At 37.9% G+C, this 18,933-nt stretch overlaps 1 pseudogene; it reads left to right on the forward strand.

The window, feature by feature from the left end:
* The first annotated feature begins 17,400 nt into the window (after positions 1–17,400).
* Positions 17,401–18,174, forward strand: LOC124086300 (putative monooxygenase p33MONOX; annotated as a pseudogene).
* Positions 18,175–18,933: the final 759 nt, after the last annotated feature.

Consider the following 18,933-nt stretch of genomic DNA (forward strand, 5'->3'; position numbering starts at 1 on the left):
CCATTCATGTACCAATGAACGTGCAGGTTAATGCCATATCTCGGATAATACGAAAAATGCTACAAAGAACATGAGAGTGCAGATATCTCCTTAACATACTGATTTAATTTCCTTTGGATATAGACCCAGTAGCGAGATTACTAAATCATATGGCAATGCTTTTTTTTTTTAATTTTTCGAAGAAAGCTCCATAGTGTTTTCTTTATTGTAAACTGGATATTTTAAAATTATAAGTAGTTTACCAAAGCAATACCTAAAACACAAGGCTGCAGGAAGTTAAAATAAAAGGGCAAAATTATACTATATAAACACAAAAGTTTTTGAAGCTGATTTAACTATATTCATACTGAATTTTAAGGTTTTAAACCTTTTTTAACAATAAAATTTTCATTTCATCTCAAAGACATAACAACTTGAAATTTGTGAGTACCTAATAACATAGGCTCAAAATATGTGCACCCAGAAATAGAAGTCAACAAAAATAAAGTGAGCAAAGAAAGGCAAAAGTTGATTCTTGGCAAAACTAAAAAAACAATAAACCCATGATGAGATTTCCATGAAAAGAACATAGAAGACACAAATCATCAAAGTCAGAAATTTAAAGTGAAGCATTATTACAGATCATATAAGCACTGAGAAAGATCATAAGAAGGCATTATAAACTATGTTATGCCAATAATTTTGAAAGCACTTTAGTTAAAATAGGCAAATTCCTACAAAAAAAATTGACATAAGCACAGATGGAAATTAAAGTCTGAATATTCCTATTTCATTTACAGAAAATGGTCCTTTTCAAATGGAGCCTTTAGTTCAAATGATTGAGAAAAAGCAAACTAGTACCCTCTGGGTCAATTCCTGTTACAGACATTTTTGGTGTTCCTAATTTTATTATTATTCTGCATGCCTTTCCACCTGGCATATTATTGTTCCATAGACCCCATACATCTTGCCAAGTGTTTCCTTCAGTTAAATTATCTTTCTAGACCCTTAAGGCATTTAAGTTCACAACCCCTGAATAAATTCAAAGTCATTAAGAGTATTCTCATTTCAAATGTTTCATAAAAAAGAGATTTTATTTAATGCTGTTTTTCTAAACAAGTTAGGCTATTTTATGAGTACCTCCAAAGGAGTCTTCTTGTTTTGGAGTTTCAAGGTATGAAATCATTGCTATGTATAACTGGACACATTTGTGTGACAATAGGCCTCTTTCAGCTATGGTACTTAGCCACAGGTCACCAAACTACAATGATTAGAGGCAACAGTCGTTGCTTCATTACTGAACTAACTACGAATTTGGTGAGATTATCCAAAACCATCCTCAGTTTCCATAATTCATTAGAAGAACATATAGAACTCACTGAGAGCGACTATCACTATGGTTATGGTCTATTACAGGGAAAAGATACAGACTAAAATCAGCCAAAGGAAGAGATAAATAGTGCAGAGTCTGACAGGATTACAAGCACCAATCTTCCATTGTCCTCTCCAGTGGAGTCGGATATATTACCCTCCTGGTACTAATATGTGTCAAAGTACAAAAAGCATTGCCAATCAGGGAACCTTACCCAAGCCTCAGGATTCAGAGTTTTTCACCTATGTAATAAGGTGTATTTGAATGATTGACTGCCCAAGTTGTTACACTCAGTCCCGGTTTCAACTGATACCATGTAACCTAAACTCCCACCATAAAATCTCATGGTTGACCTTTCTGGTGTGATCAGCCCCCACCCGAAGTCATTGGATATGTCTGGCCCCACCCTGAAATACAGTGTGGCCAATACCCACTCAAAACAAAGACACTTCCATAGATTATTACCTCCCAGAGGCTGAAGGCAAAGCCAGACCTCTCTTGAGTCAAGACCAAATTCTTTACCACACAGTACTGACATATAAAATGATGGTCATATAATTCTTAAGAGTCAGATCTATCAACCCATTTTTATGTAGAAAGGAGTATGTACTAAAAAGACCAATTTCAACAAAGGGGCTATAAAAAATAAAGTAACCAAATTGCAAAATAACACCGACTTATTCTTTTCCACCCTTCTCTTGATTCTTAATGTTATACCCCAGATAAACTTGCTCAAGATACCAACTGATCCTCGAAGATAATTTCAGCAAAATACAAAGGTTACAGCACACAGAGAGCTCACCTTGCCGCTTCCTATTAAATCCATGTTGAGAACTAGAGAGATCTTTACTGCACAATAAACAGCTCTATACCTTTTTTTTATATAGCTGACACCTTTCAGAAGAAGAAAAAAATAATAATTTCACATGCCTTTTCTATTTAAGTTGCTTGACTACCAGACTACCCAACCACAATGAGATCATGGGTGTCACAGAAACAAGCCTTGGGATTTTTCCTACTACTAGTCACAGAATACCCCTCAATAAAGTGGTCATTCGCTTTTTAAACAGCCAACTTAAAAATCCTTATTTGTAAGTGATTACATATTCTCTGGACACATTATTATAAAACTCCTTGAACAGTAAGCCCTCTTTGTGAATTTAAAATCTGATTTACATTTGAGTTTTCAGGTGCATAACATAATACATAGGAAGATACACCTTGCTGATTCCCTTAGCAGACTCTTTTTTTTTTTTCATAAGTGACATAATGGTAACATTTAGTCCAAGCCGCATTTGCATGATCACGAATTGTGAATTAATGGCATCTCTGTTTGGCATAGTATCTTATGCACTGTAAGTACTAAATAAATATTTGTTGTATTGAATTGAATGTGTGCAGGTTTTATTATACCCCATGTTAAAGCTCTAAGAACTGGAGATAAGAGGCTAATAGGGCTGAGGAAGTAAAATGAGCTCCATTGTTTAATATGCCAGAATCTACATGAAAGAGTACCAGTTCCTTTGCCATGTGTTCTGTTGAGGGAAGGCACATTTGATCAGCACTGATAAGACAATAGAACGAATCATAGCGCCCGTGTCACTTTTTTTCCAAGTCCTCAGTAACATATATATTCATCTTGTCAGATTGCTGTATAAATAGATGAGGTAAAACAACATGGCATTTGTTGTACTTCAATTACTTTCTTGTATAATGTCAAGAAGTAAAAGCTAACAAACCATAACTTTTCTTGACATTTCCTCCCTCAAGTGACCAATGATGGATTTGCTTTTAAAAAGCATTCATCATTTTAAAGAAGGGTAGAGACAGTAGATTTCTTTGTTATTTTTTTCCCCATTTTTTTTTAAGCCAGTGGTTAAATTGAAAAGCCCAGCTCTCCTGCAGACGGAAACCAAACCTGGTTGATAAGATTACATGTTTCTAATCCTGGGGGACGTTTGAAGTCATCCAAGTAGAGAGGGCATTTCGCTGTCATAAATGGTCCAGAGATGAAACTGAATTCCCAGGGAGGCCAAGAGGCCACCCTCACCATCACAGCCTCCCTCCCCTCGCCTCCCACCTACATTCCCATTAAACAGTGTACATTTTGCTAAGCAACTCTTCGTATGTCGCCAAGATCTGACAGCCCAGCGTGACTGTTAAGAACACCGGCATCTGAGTTGGAGGGACATAGCTTCAAATATCATCTCTACCATTTACCAGCTCTGTGACCTTGCTCAAATTTCTTAAGTTCTCTAAATTCGTTGCCTTGTCTGTAAAAGAGAGACGATAGAATCTAATTTGCAGATGTTGCAGACAATAAAATTAGGTGACATGTTAAAAATGATCACTGCAGAGATGGCTCAAAAAAGAAAATGTACTTATTAGCAAATACATTATAAGCTCCACGAAGACAGGGACAATGTCATTTCTATCTTCAAAGCCTAGCACAGAATTTGCCTCAAAGATAGATGCTCAATGTTTGCTGATGAGTAATTGATATAGAGATAAAAATTATGATGATTTTGATTATTACTAGTATCTGCCTTAAATACTGGAAATCAATGTATCAAAATAACAATTATAGATGCCGTTTATCAAATATAATCAAGAGGAGGCATCTGGGATTTCATATGTGTTGAATCATTTACTTATCCCAACCACCCTGGGGTAGGTAGTATTTTTGACATAATTTTATAAATGAAGAAACTGAGGCACAGAGAGGATAAATAAATAGTCCAAGAGGGCACAGTTAGTAGACAGTGGAGCAAGAATTTAAATTCAGCAGCAAAGTTGCCAGGAAGTCAAGTAAGTTAGGGTTCAAATAGTACTGATATAGCACTACTATTTCTTGAACACTTAGGAAATGATAGTCGTCTCAAGAGTTTTTCTTTTATCCATTCACAGTGACCCAGGAGTTCACCATGATTACCCGCATTGTCCAAGAAGGAAAATGAAGCATGAATTGGTTAAACAAATTATCTGAGAGTATGTAATTACAAAGAGGCCCAGCTAGGGTTCAAACTCAGGTCTGATTACAAAGCCATGGTTTTTGAGCCTTATGTTTTAGAACATAGTAAGATGGCTTGAGGGTAGATTTTATCTTTTTCTTGTAGTGATGATTGAACACAGGGCTGCTCTGCCACTGAGCTACATCCCCAGCCCTTTTTGATTTTTTGTTTTGGTATAGGGTCTCCTAAGTTGCCCAGACTGGCCTTGAACTTGTGATTCTCCTGCCTCCATCTCCTGAGTAGCTGAGATCAGAGATGTGTACCCCTGCACCCAGCTGAAGTCAGATCTTGAATTCTACTTTCAGATTTTCTATTGTGCTGGATTGGGACAAAGATTGCCACTTTTCCAACAGTAAGTATGCTTCCTCTTTTTCCTAGTCACCCAGCTAAGACTACACTTTCCAGCCTCCCCAGCAGGTGAGTATCACCATGTGATTGGTTTCTAGACAATGAAGTGTGAAGGAAATGAGGCATTTTACTTCCAAGCCTAGGTTCTGGATGCCCCCCACACTTTCTCCATGTTCCTTCCCTCTCTCAGCTGTATGGGAAGAATATGACCAGTTTTGTGTACAGGAATCTGCAAATTACACACCAAGACCTAAACCCAGCCTGCAACCTCTTTTAATAAATAATGTCTCATTTGAGCACAGCCACACCATTAATTTATGTATTGGCTAAGCTGTTTTCATGGTACAGTAGCAGCACTGGGTATAGATAACCGAGAAAAGATAGCCTACAAAGATTAAGATGTATACTAATACTTTTCCCCAAAAAAGATTGTAACCTCTGTTCTAGGGATTGGCAGTCACAGCATGGAAGGAGCCTGTGTTCCTAAATAAACTTCAAAGCCACTCTGCCAAAGTGAATGCCCAGCCTTGACAGCAATTAAACAAGAAAAAAATTTCTGTGCCAAGCCATTACATTCCTGGGTCTCCTTCTTGAGCAGATATCCGACCACAACTTATTCACAGGACATTCTATTTAGGGAGGAAAAAATAACCTTCTTCCACATTCAGTAAGAATAGCCTCTTTTGTATCCCAAAATAATTCCATACCACCTCATTGCTTTTCCACGTCACTTGGCCTTTACATTGAGCCACCATACTCTGTAAGGAAGCTACTTCCCCTTCTTCTGAGAATAGAACACACAATGGTCCCCATTGCCCCCAAGAGAGATCTGCCAACATCAATGTTCTACCTGGTACCCTTACTTACTGACAATTTTGTGTTTGTGTGTGTGCGTGTGTGTGTGTGTGTGTGATTTGAAATTTCAAAATTCCAAAGAGAAACAGAATAATAGCACTTATCCAATAATTCTCTCTAGGTTGAGAAATACAATTCTGCCAAGCATAGGGAAAAAATATATTTTTATTAGTATGTCCAAATCTAGAATGCAATAAAACATAGACCTTTCAGAAGAGAAGAAAAAAAAATCTTCAGTAAAGGAAAGGAAAAGCCAGGAGCAGATTACTTACTGCTACAGAATCCAATATTGTAAAGTCCTTATTTTTTTCTTTTCCTATGCCACATTTTTAATGTTTCCATGAGCTCAGTGTGCTGAGGCCATCAATCATAGGAAACGACTGACATTGTGAAACTGCTTTCAAGATATACAGTTTTCAAAGCCAAAGTTGTCTGAAGAATAAAAATCTTCAAAGATTGTGTATTTTCAAAAATATCTATTTGATACACCACGCTGAGTAATGGCCAGCTGTCCTGCTTCACAGAATGCATGAATATTGTTCTGTGGAGGACATTCAATATGGGAAACAAAAATTTTTGACAAAGATTGTCCGTTCTGTTATTATGGTCAGTACTGGGATCTGAGTGATTGTGGATCTCCAAAAAAATCCAGATGTTGGCTGGGGTTGTGGCTCAGTGGTAGAGCGCTTGCCTAGCATGCATGAGGCACTGGGTTCAATCCTCAGCACCACTTTAATTTTAAAAAAAAGCTAAATAAACAAAATATTTATATATTAAATCCCAGTGTGATGGCATTAGGAGATGAGTGAGTCTTTTGGGAGATGAATAGATGCTGAAGGCAGAGGCTGCGTGAATAAAATCAGTGCCCTTGTAATATAAAGAGATTCAAGAAAGCTCATTCCTCCCCCCACCACATCCATTTGCCTTGTGATGACACAGAGTTAGCCATCTGCAGCCCAGAAGACGGACCTCCCCAGAAGCAAATTATGCTGACACCCTGATCTCAGACTTCCAGCCTCCACAACCATGAGAAATAAATTTCTATTGTCTATAAGTCACACAGCCTATAATAATTTGTTAAAACATCCCCAGTGGACTAACACCTCTTCTACATGCGGGAAGCAGAGTTCACAGGAACACAGAGGTGCTGAGTGTGGGCAGATTCGAATTAAATTGATTTGGGAGAAGACAGATTCTTCCAAGTTCTGCTTTGATGCTCAGGAAATTTTGATGTTTATCAGACACGTGTGAATATGACTTCCTAGGTGGATATGAAGCCAACTCTACTGGTATGAACTGGGAGCCAGAAAGACTACCCAGAAGAATGAGATTCTGATCACCAAGGACTGCCATCAGTATCAATCATTGTTTCACCTCCACAAATGTTGAGGTAGGACAGTGTGCCAATCACCATTCTGCACACTCAGAATTAAACAAAGCAAATTTCTCTCTTCATTGGATTGCATTCCAGGGAAGGAGTATGGGAAACACATAAATAAACATATTACAGATTTGAAACAGTGACATTATATACACTATGGTCTATAAAATAAACAACATAAAATTAAAATTCAGTAACAAAAAAGAAAATGACAAAAACCTAATATGTTAGAAAATTTTTAATTTATACATATAATGAGTTTGCAGTTAGTTAAATAAAAAACAGCATGCTTGCCTAGCATGTATAGGCCCTGGTTTGATCCCCAGAACTGCAAAAGAAAACAAAGAAAGTACAGTGAAAATTAGAAAACATTAAACACTACCAGCTAGCAATTTCAGAATGTGATTAAAGCATATATATAATTTAACTGGCTATGAAAAGGAAGCCATAATTCCAGATACGGTAGCAATTAAACATTAATAAGAGTATACTATAGCCAGATGCAGTAGCACACGTCTGTAATTCCAATGACTTGGGAGTCTGGCAACTTAGTGAGATTCTGTTCCAAAATAAAAATAAAAAGGGCTGGGGATATAGCTCAGTGGTTCAACCGTGATTCAATCCCCAGTACTAAAAAGAAGAGTAGACCAATAAGTTTGACATTTTGGATGAAACGGACAGAAAAATACAACCTTGAGTAACTCAAGAAGAAAAAATAAATAAAACTGAGTACAGCTATAAACATTATAGAAATTGAATTAGTAGAAAAGGAAAAAAAAATACCAGATGAATATTGACCAACCTTCAGGAACACAAACTTTTTTAGTGAGTGGATAATAGAAATAATAATTAAAACTAAAAGGTAGCTTGGTATATTGTGGACACTGTTTTCATTCCTTTGCTTATTTTAACTTTTTTAATTCTCAAAACATTCCCATGAGATTGATATTTCCATTTTCCAAATTAAGAAACTTAGGTAGGGGCTGGGCTATAGCTCAGTGGTAGAGCACTTGCCTAGCATGTGTGAGACACTGGGTTCCATCCTCAGCACCACATAAAAATAAATCAGTACATACATACATAGAGGTATTGTGTCCATCTAAACTAAAAAAAAAAGACAAGGTAAAAAGGGATTAGGTTTAATTGCTATAGTACAATAAAAGAAAAGGTAGTACAATAAAAGAAAATCATGTCAAACTCACTTATAAAAATGCAAAAATCCTAAATATTAACTAACCCAGTCCAACAATAAATAAGATATTCAATATTATAACTAAATAGGACTTATCCCAGGAATTCAAGGTTGGTTTAACATTAGAAAATCTACTAGTCAGCAGGATGCAGTAGCACATGCTTGTAACCCCAGCGGCTAGGAAGCAGAGGCAGAAGGACCACAAGTTCAAAGCCAATCTCAGCAACTTATTAGAGAATACCTAAGCAACTTAGTAAGACCCTGTCTAAAAATAAAAAATAAAAAAGGCTGAGGATGTGGCTCAGTGGTAAAGAGCCCCTGGGTTCAATCCTTAGTATCAAAAAGAAAATCTATTAGCATAATCCATCATATTAACAGATCAAAATATATGATGATCTCAATAAATGCAGAGGGAAAGAACTTTCAGCAAATTTGAAATTCAAAAACTGTCATAAATTATAAAAGGCATCTGTCAAAAACCTATGGTGAACATTATATCTAAGGCTAAGCATATATGATCGCTTTAAAGGTAGAAACAAAGATGTGTGTTATTCTCTTACCCTCAACATTGTACAGAGGATCCTAGTCAGTACAATATGGGGGAAAAATTAATATAAGGAACAAAAGAATGAAAAAACAAGCCACATGCTGGAGAAAATTTTTGCAAAATATATATCTGATAAAGGATTGTTATCCAAAATATAAATGTTTCTTAAAATTCAACATCAGGAAAACGAACAACCAATTTAAAAAATGGAAAAAAGATATGAACAAATATCTCACAAAAGAAGACATATGATCTGGGCATGGTGGTGCACACCTGTAATCCCAGGATCTTGGGAGGCTGAGGCAGGAGGATCGCCAGTTCAAAGCCAGCCTCAGCAAAAGGCACTAAGTAACTCAGTGAGCCCCTATCTCTAAATAAAATACAAAATAGGGCTGGGTACGTGGCTCAGTGGTCGAGTGTCCCGAGCTCAATCCCAGGTGTAAAAAAAAAAGAAGACATAGGGATGGCAAGTAAGCACATGAAAAGATGCTCAACATCACTTGTTATTAGGACATAGCAAATTAAAATGATGAGATTCCATTATGCACCTACTAGAATGGTCTAAATCCAAAACACTGACCACATCAAATGCCGGGGAGGATGCACAGCAACAGGAACACTCAGCCACTGCTGGTGGGAATGCAAAATGCTACAGCCACATGGAAGAGAGTTTGGCAGTTTCTTCCAGCTGCATGTACTCTTACCATCAATTCAGCAGCCACTCTCCTTAGTATTTACCCAAATGAATTGAAAATTTATATCCACAGGAAAAACATACATGCGAATGTTTATAGCACCTATATTCATAATTGCCAAAACTTAGAAGCTACCAACATGTCTTTCAGGAGATGAATAGATAAAATATCATATATCTGGGCAAAAGACCATTGTTTGGTGCTAAAAAGAAATGGACTAACAAGCCATAAAGAGACATGGAGGAACCTTAAATATATATTACTAAGTGAAAAAAAAAGCCCATATGAAGAGACCACACACTGTATGATTCCAACCATACAACATTCTGCAACAAATAAAACTATGAAGACAGTAGTAATGAGATCTATGGTTGCCAGGGGTTATGGAGGAGAAAGGGATGAATAGGCAGAGCACAGAGGATTTTTAAGACAGCAACACTACTCTGCCTGATACTAAACTGGTAGACAGCTGTCATTACACAGTTGTCCAAACCAACAGAACGTAAACCACCAAGAGGCTTTAGGTGACCATGTGTGTCAAAGTAAGTTCACTGATTATAACAATGTACCACTCTGCTGAGTGATGTTTTTCATGAGGGAGGCTATGCATATAGAAGCAAGAAACATATGGGCAAAAAAAAAAAAATAAAAAGAAACATATGGGCGCTATAATTTCCCCTAGCTTTGCTGTGAGCCTAAAACTTCCCTAAAAAAAAGAAAGTCTGATTAAAACTGTGTGTGTGTTTGTGTATAAACACATATAGAAGACTAACATCTAATATGATTAAGCCATTTTCATAGATAATGGGATTTTTTTAACTTTTTTTTATTTCTTACATACATGACAATAGTGGAATGCTTTACAATCATAATTATCCATTCACAACACCATTTTTCGTAACTCTGTATATAAAGTATGTTCATGCAAAATTATGCCATTATACATGAACTCTCTTATTTTTTTTTTTTGCATTTCAATTCTTAATACACCTTTATACCACAATTTATCATATCTCTGATTGTATATAAGGTATGTTGACATCAAATTCACATTTCATACATGTGTTGCAATAAAAAAGAATAAGATTAAGGCATTTGCAGGGAAATGGATGGTATTAGAGAAGATTATGCCAAGTGAAGTTAGCTAATCCCAAAAAAACAAATGCTTGATGTCCTCACTGATATAAGGGGGTGACTCAAAATGGGGTTGGGAGGGAGAGCAAGGGAGGAAGATAATGGGATTATAAAAGGAGAAAACTCAAAAGAATATACAAAGTATTAAACTTTTAAGAAAGTTTAATAAAGATACCTAATGCAAGATCAATATAAAAAAAAACACTTCTATTATAAGACACAAAAAAAAATCCATATAACCCAATGAGTGATTAACATCAAGAACACATATAGATGCTTATAAATAAATAAGAACACAACCCAATGGAACAATGGTCAAAGTATATGAATAGGGAATCCAGAAAGAAAATCAAATGATCAGGTCTCAATAATAAACAGAAAAAGGAAAATGAAGGCTAAAATGAAGTGTTTTCACAGGAATTGGAATGAAAAAAAAAAGTCTAATAGCTAATGTCAACAAGGACACAGAGAAATAGGAAAACTCTTGGAGGTAGGGATATAGCAGGCAAACTGATGGATTGTGGAAAGAAATGTTTCCAAAAGCTCAGTCCTTGTCCCTGATACCAATTCATGCCAATTTAAGAATGAGGACACAATTTTAAAATAAAGGGGGAAAAAAGAAGGTTTATTGCTTTGTTAGCAAAGAAGAAGGGGAGGAGGGGGACACCAGAGCTCCATTCCCAGAGGCTGTGGTTCTGCCCATCAGGGAAAACAGACTTTCAAGAAGCTCTTCAAAGGCTGCAAGCCAGGTGTTCCCTGATGGTGTGTTGAGATTCAGCTGTTAATTGGGAGATAGTCACTTCCTAGATCTTCCTGTGACATCTCCTTCCTGTGGTGCAGGTGTGCTCAAGGACAGATAACTTAGCCTAGGATGGGAAAAGATTAGGAACAGGGAAAGAAAAAACATAGCCCTTTTAAAATAGGCAGTGAGGGCTATTCCAAAGGTAGAGGGGACCACGGTCACAGTAATAACTGGTAAAGACCCAAACTTCCACATCTTGGTGCTTACCTTAGAGAAACTTCTGCAGATTCAAGTTCTGCGCAAGGATATTCTACACAAGATTGATTGTAATTGTTTCCTGATACACGAGTCCTCTCTACATCAGTGATGTGAAATGGTCACCTGGGTTCACCTTGCCTTCTAAAAAAGAATGTCCTGTGTTTTCATTACTTTGGTTATTAAAAGTGTCCTTATAGTAGAGTTAAATCTGCCTATAAATAATATTTAGGTTCTTTCTGCCTTCTCCTTAAGAGCTTCTCCCTTTCTGCAGGACTAACCAATATAAACGACCAAGGTGCCAAGGTGTGGTGGGGCACACTGTAATCCCAGCTATTGAGGAGGCTAAAGCAGAAAGATGGAAAATTTTGAGGCCAGCCAGAGCAACTTGATGAGACCCCCCATCTCAAAATAAGAAACAAACAATGTTGTAATCCTAATAGGTGATAATTGGGTACTGGTGTTCATTTGCATATTAATAGCTGCTTTCATTGTCAATGGGCCTGGACCCAGAAAGCACTGTTAGAATGTGACTGAGAGTTTGGGTTTGTTTGTATTTTGTTTGTTGTTGTTGTTGTTTTAAGTAACACTGATGCTCAGGCCCCACTACAAAAATTTTTGATCCAGTTGATCCATTTGGGATACCCAAGAACTGTAATGTTTTTGTTTTGTTTTGTTTTGTTTTGTTATTTATTTATTTTTGGTACCAAGGATTGAACTCAGGGGCACACAACCACTGAGCCATATCCCCAGCCCTATTTTGTATTTTATTTAGAGGCAGGGTCTCCCTGAGTTGCTTAGTGCCTCTCCTTTATTAAGGCTGGCTTCGTACTCAGGATCCTCGTGCCTTAGCCTCCCCAGCCGCTGGGATTACAGGCATGCACCACCATCTCCCTGCTAATGTTTATATTTTTAAAAGCTATTCAATATGGTAAAGGAGGGAAGCAGGGAAGGGAGACAGAAGGGGAATGACCCTCATTGTTATACAAAATTACATATAAGAGGTTGTGAGGGGAATGGGAAAATAATCAAGGAGAGAAATGAATTACAGTAGATGGGGTAGAGAGAGAAGATGGGAGGGGAGGGGAGGGGGGATAGTAGAGGATAGGAAAGGTAGCAGAATACAACAGTTACTAATAGGGCATTATGTAAAAATGTGGATGTATAACCCATGTGATTCAGCAATCTGTATTTGGGGTAAAATTGGGAGTTCATAACCAACTTGAATCTAATGTATGAAATATGATATGTCAAGAGCTTTGTAATGTTTTGAACAACCAATAAAAAAATAAATAAATAAAAATAAACAAAAAAAAGAAAGAAAATGCAGTCATAAATTTCATCTGGAAAAATAAGAGACCCAGAATAGCTAAAGCAATCTTTAGCAGGAAGCATGAAACAAGTGGCATCACTATACCAGAACTTAAACTATTCTACATTCTACAGGGCAATAGTAACAAAAACAGCATGGTACTCACACTAAAATAGAATGGTAGACCAATGGTATAGAATAGAGGACACAGAAAATAACCAACATAATTACAGTTATATTAGACAAAGGTGCCAAAAACATGCATTGGAGAAAAGATAGCCTCTTCAACAAATGATGCTGGGAAAACTGTTAATCCATTTGCAACAAAATGAAATTAAACCCCTATCTCTCACCATGCACAAAATTCAACTCAAAATGGATCAAGGACCTAGGAATAAAACCAGAGACCCTGCATCAAATAGAAGAAAAAGTAGGCTCTAATCTCCATCATGTGGGATTAGGCCCCAACTTCCTTAGTAAGACTCCTTTGGCGCAAGAATTAAAATCAAGAATCAATAAATGGGATGGACTCAAACTATAAAGTTTCTTCTCAGCAAAAGAAGCAATCTGTGAGGTGACTAGAGAGCCTACATCTTGGGAACAAATCTTTATTTACCCATCACACTCCAAATAGAACAATAATCTCTAGGGTATGTAAAGAACTCAAAAATCTGAACACCAAAAAAAAAAAAAAAGCAACCCAATCAAAAAATGAGTCAAGGACTTGAACAGACATTTCTCAGAAGATGATATATAATTAGTCAACAAATATATGAAAAAATGTTCATCATCAGTAGCAATTAGAGAAATGCAAATAAAAACTACTCTAAGATTTCATCTCACTCTATCAGAACGACAGATATTATGAAGACAAACAATAAGTGTTGGTGAGGATATGGGGAAAAAGGTACACTCATACACTGCTGCTGGGCCTGCAATATGGAAAGCAGTACGGATATTTCTTGGAAAATTGAAAATGGAACCACCATTTGACCCAGCTATCCGTCTCCTCATTCTATACCCAAAGGACTTAAAAACAGCATACTACAGGGACACAGCCACATCTATATTTATAGCAGCACAATTCACAATAGCTAAACTGTGGAACCAACCTAGATACTGTTCAATAGATGAATGGATAAAAAAAAATGTGGCATGTACACACATTGAAATATTACTCAGCAATAAATGAGAATAAAATTATGGCATTCTCAGGTAAATGGATGAAGTTAGAGAAGACAATGCTTAGTGAAGTTAGCCAATCCCATAAAACCAAATGCTGAATATTTTCTTTTATATAAGGAGGCTGATTCATAGTGGGAGAGGTAGCAGGAGCATGGGAGGAATAAAGGAACTCTAGATAGGGAAGAGGGGTCAGAAGGAAAAGGAGGGGGAATGGGGTCAGAAATGATGGTGGAATGTGAGGGACATCATTATCCAAAGTACATGTAGGAAGACACATATTGGTGTGAATATACTTTGTATACAACCAGAGATAGGAAAATTGTGCTCTATTTGTGTAATAAGAATTGTAATGCATTCTGCTGTCATATATAAATAAAAAATTTTAAACAAAAAAAAAAAGAAGGGGAATGAAACTGACTTATGTTGTGTGCATGGATGAATACGTCACAATGAATCCCACCTTTAATATAATTATCATGCACCAGTAAAAAGAAGGAATAGATAAAGAAATAAATACAATTAAACATGTGTTTTAAAAAATAGCAATTCAAGTGCTTTCAATGTCTGGCAGGGTGAAGCACCCCTTCCATTACTGCAGAAACTTAGAAGTAGACACAACATTAGGAACAGAGCCTGGGAGTGTAACAGTGGTCCACTTGACCTTTTGAATATAGCTCTGAGTAAGGTCTTTTTTTAAAGGAACATGTTTTCCTTTTTCTTTTCCTCTTCTCCCTCTCTCCCTCCTTAACCTGGGGGTGGGGAACAAGATTACCTTGAGTTATCTGGGCTCCACAGGAAGGAGAGGCCTGTCAGAGGACCTAGGAACTACATATCTCCCAAATTAACAAGTGAATCCTAACCTACTATCAGGGTGCCCTGGAACCCCCTGTCAGGGCACACCTGGAATGTTGTCTTTGAATAGCCCTTTAAAAATCCCTCTGTTCCTCCCAATGGCCTGAATCACAGCCTCTGGGACAGGAGTCCCCTGTGTTTTTCCTTTGCTAGCAAAACAATAAAACTTCTTTTTCCTTTTTCTCAAAACTATGTCCTAGGTATCAGGGACAAGGTCTGAGCTTTCAGTTACAGGAGGAGCTGGGCAGATTCAAGGGCTTGTGAAATACTATGCCTTTTTCTAAGCAAGTAGGCAGTCATGGTCATCTGGCTTAGAGTCCACAGAGCCACATTTGCCAAACATGAATTTAACACTCTTCAAAAACTGGCATGTATTGACAGGAAAATATTAGTAAACAATATTAACCTTGTATCTAAAAATTCCCTTGTGGAGACCAGTAGAGGAAGGGGTCCAGGGGCAGGAGGAAAAGAGAGATACTGGGGAATGGGATTGACCTAATTATGTATGAATAGGTCACAATGAATCCTGGTCTTCTGTATAATTACAATGCACCAATAAAAATGAATTTAAAAAAATAAAAATCCCCTTATAGGAATTCACAAATCACCACATTTGGGATATGAAAACAATGAGCAGGCATTAATCAAAAAGCTCAGTTTGGGTGCTTTTGATTCTACTGGACTTGAGGAATCTAGAACCCTGGGGATGATTAGCCCCTGACAAATTTGGTTCATAAAGAACTGAATTCTTGCCAGGCATGGCGGTGCACGCCTGTAATCCCAGCATCTCTGGAGGCGGAAGCAAGAGGATCAGAGTTCAAAGCCAGCCTCAGCAATTTAGGGAGGCCCTAAGCAACTCAGTGAGACCCTGCCTCTAAATAAAATACAAAATAGGGCTGGAGATGTGGCTCCGTGATTAAACACCCCTAGGTTCAGTCCCTGGAACAAACAAACAAATAAAAAACTGAATTCTTACTTAGGAAAAATACAGTTGTACTTCTAGGAAGCTGTGCCTACTTGGGAAAAGGCCATCCTTCTGTCCTGCTACAGAATGTCAAGGTGCTTACATTAGAGTGATGGTACAGATGTTTGGTACAGATACAGATATTGGAACAGAGAGTCCTTAATGATATCTTAAGTAGAAAAAAAAAAGGCCATCACAACTGCATATACACCATGACCTAATTTTTAAGACATTTTTATTGGTAAATGTTTTATATAGTCATCAAAAATTTAACAATAGTTATCTCTGTGTGGTGGATACTGAAGAATCTTATTTTGTTTTATTTTTTTCCCCTACAAAGAACAACTATGTACCACTTAAAAGATACTTTTCAAAATCAAGTAACTCATAACTCTCTTACGGATATAAAAAGGAACATGTGTGAAAGAGTTTATTTACTCATTATGAAGGAAACAGATGTTATAACCAAAGAAAAAGTTAAAAATACACACAAATTTTTATTTGCAGCCACATGGTTGGGGCTGGAGGACATTATGTTAAATGAAATAAGCCAGACACAGAACGAAAAATACCGAATGTCCTCTTACATGGAAGCTAAAATCAAGCTGGATACAGTAACATGTGCCTACAGACCCAGCTACTCAGGAGGTGAGGCAGAAGGATCACTTGAGCCAAGAAATTGAGACCAGCCCCAACTTAGAACTTTTATATGTGTGATAAGTTGTTGTTAAGGAAATATTCACCAAAAAAGGGCCACTCAACAGCCTGGGATCCACATTTCAATTTTGCCACTTCTAGTGGACAAGTTACTACCATTTTCTCTCTGCTATTGCTTTCATTTCCTGATCTGTAAAGTAGGATAATAATTACTACCACATAGCTTCAATGTAAACACCTTACGGTTCTGGCCCACCAGAGCCTCAGTACACCGATGGTACAATTAGTAAAGTGTAATGCCAACACATAATGAGTGCTCCAGCAAAACTGAATCAACCAATAGAAATATGGATTTCAGCCAGTGCTCCCTGGAGGCTTTCAGTCCTCTCCCCAGGACTTGGGTCCCAGATTCTGCCATACTTCTCAGGAGATGTGGGTCCTTGGTGTCCCTTTAGGGCCAGACAGAGCTCAGGCTGAAGGTGGCTCCCCCTCCATAGAAGAACAGGATCTCTGTATAGACTCTTCCCTTGCTATTTTGCAGCAACTGGACAAGTTTTCTCATTAACATTTGTGTATCACCACATTTCTCACATCAGTTCATCGTGGTGGTAGAGACTCAGCTCTGAATTCTATATAGAAACAACAGCTGGGCTCAGGTTGTGGCTCAGTGATTGAGTGCTTCCCTAGCACATCTGAGGCACTGGGTTAGATCCTCATCACCACCTAAAAATAAATAAAGGCATTATGTCTATCGGTAGCTAAAAATATTTAAAAAAAAAACACCTGGACCCCAGTCTTTCACTAGCTTTGAGTACCTGCTTTCAAGACTAGTAGGCCTCTAAGCAATATGTCCCTGCCCATGGGGCCATACTGTTGGGCATTCAGCTATGATGGTGTCATAGAGAAAACTATGCCCATTACTCTTCCTCCATCCAGCATGGGCAGTATCCCTTAGAAACCAGTGATTCCAGAGAATAAATATTAGCACCTCACCAAGATGTAAGAAGGAAAAGTTGGTATCTCCTTCTCTGCCATGACCCTATCATTGACCATTGAGAGTATAGACAAGGTGCCAGTGGTAATGGCTCAAACTACATATTCTCTCTCATCACAGAAGAGACCCAGAACAGCATTTTAGGTTTTGAGCCACAGGTAAGGCTGAGAGATGCTGGATACACACCCAACAAGGACCTTATCATTAAAAGAGACCAAGTATATTTGAGTGGTCAGAGCACTTTACCTACTAACACTATAGAGCAGAGAGAAAGAAAAGGAAAAGAAGACCCCCATCAGCCCAGTCCACTCTGAGTAGTAGCCCTGACTCTTCCCCAAGAAGTCCAGAGGCTGATGGCTTCTGATTCTTTCACAGCCATATGTGGTGCAAATCGTAGCACCATGGATTCTGGAAGTGAGGATGAGGACCAACTCATCAGATAAATGGAGCCTCATTGGACAAAAATCTCTCCAGAAGTATGATTTGAAAGGCTTCACCACCCTGGGTTACCAGGGGGCCCAGAAACCCTCTCCAATGGAACTGTCCACACCCAGGTTACCCAAATGGCCAAAGACCAAGGAACATTCAAGCCACCCAAGATGGACATTCCAGTGATAGGGGAAAAAAAAGAAACAATCACCAAGGACCCATAATCTCAGATCTCATGACTTGAATGTGCCCATATCCACTGGTTTCTAGAGCGCTTTCTATTCCAGGGACTCAGGATAGAAGATGTCTTATATTTTACTCCTTTTTCACCATGGATTTAACATTTTCAAAGCCTCTTAAACTAAAGTTAGAGCTGGAGACATAATTAGTCTTTGAAAAACACTGGTACACATCTTGTCCTTCTTGTGTGGAAGAACCCACTTTCTACTACCTTAATTGAATATTAGACTAAAATCCCAGCATCTCTCAGTTACACAAAAGGAACCTCATTGTCTATTTTTGTATACTTTACCCTACAAAAATTTGATTGTTTCTTCCTAGATATTATTTGTGCTGTTCCAAAACCCAGGCTTCTTGATTCTTTTACCACTATCAAAATGCACATTGACAAATCTGGAGGGCAGGTGTTCCCTGACTGGCTTAGACAACCTTGGCCCCCCGACTATGCTGGAATATGCTGGTATATGCTTAGCAAGAACTCCTCTTCCTATGCTGAACTGAACTTTTGGTGGATGTGATGGATCATTTTGTTCTGAAACTAGTTCTGTTTGGGGTTTGTTGTTGTTGTTGTTGTTGTTTGGTTCAGGGAATTGAACCCAGAGGGACTTGCCGCAGTCCAGCTGCAGCAAAATAACGGGGGGGGGGGGGGGGGACAGTGACGAGCAACTTGTGTAGATTGATACAGCAGGAGTGGGAGCCATTTATTGTAGGATAGGAAGGGTATATATACATTCCACACAACTTATCTTAATTAACATAAACTAGATACAGCAGTCAACCAATAAGGAA

This window comes from Marmota monax, unplaced genomic scaffold (genome assembly GCF_021218885.2).
Source record: "Marmota monax isolate L192 unplaced genomic scaffold, Marmota_monax_Labrador192_F-V1.1 WCK01_AAM20220418_F8-fsc00024, whole genome shotgun sequence".
Lineage (NCBI taxonomy): Eukaryota > Metazoa > Chordata > Mammalia > Rodentia > Sciuridae > Marmota > Marmota monax.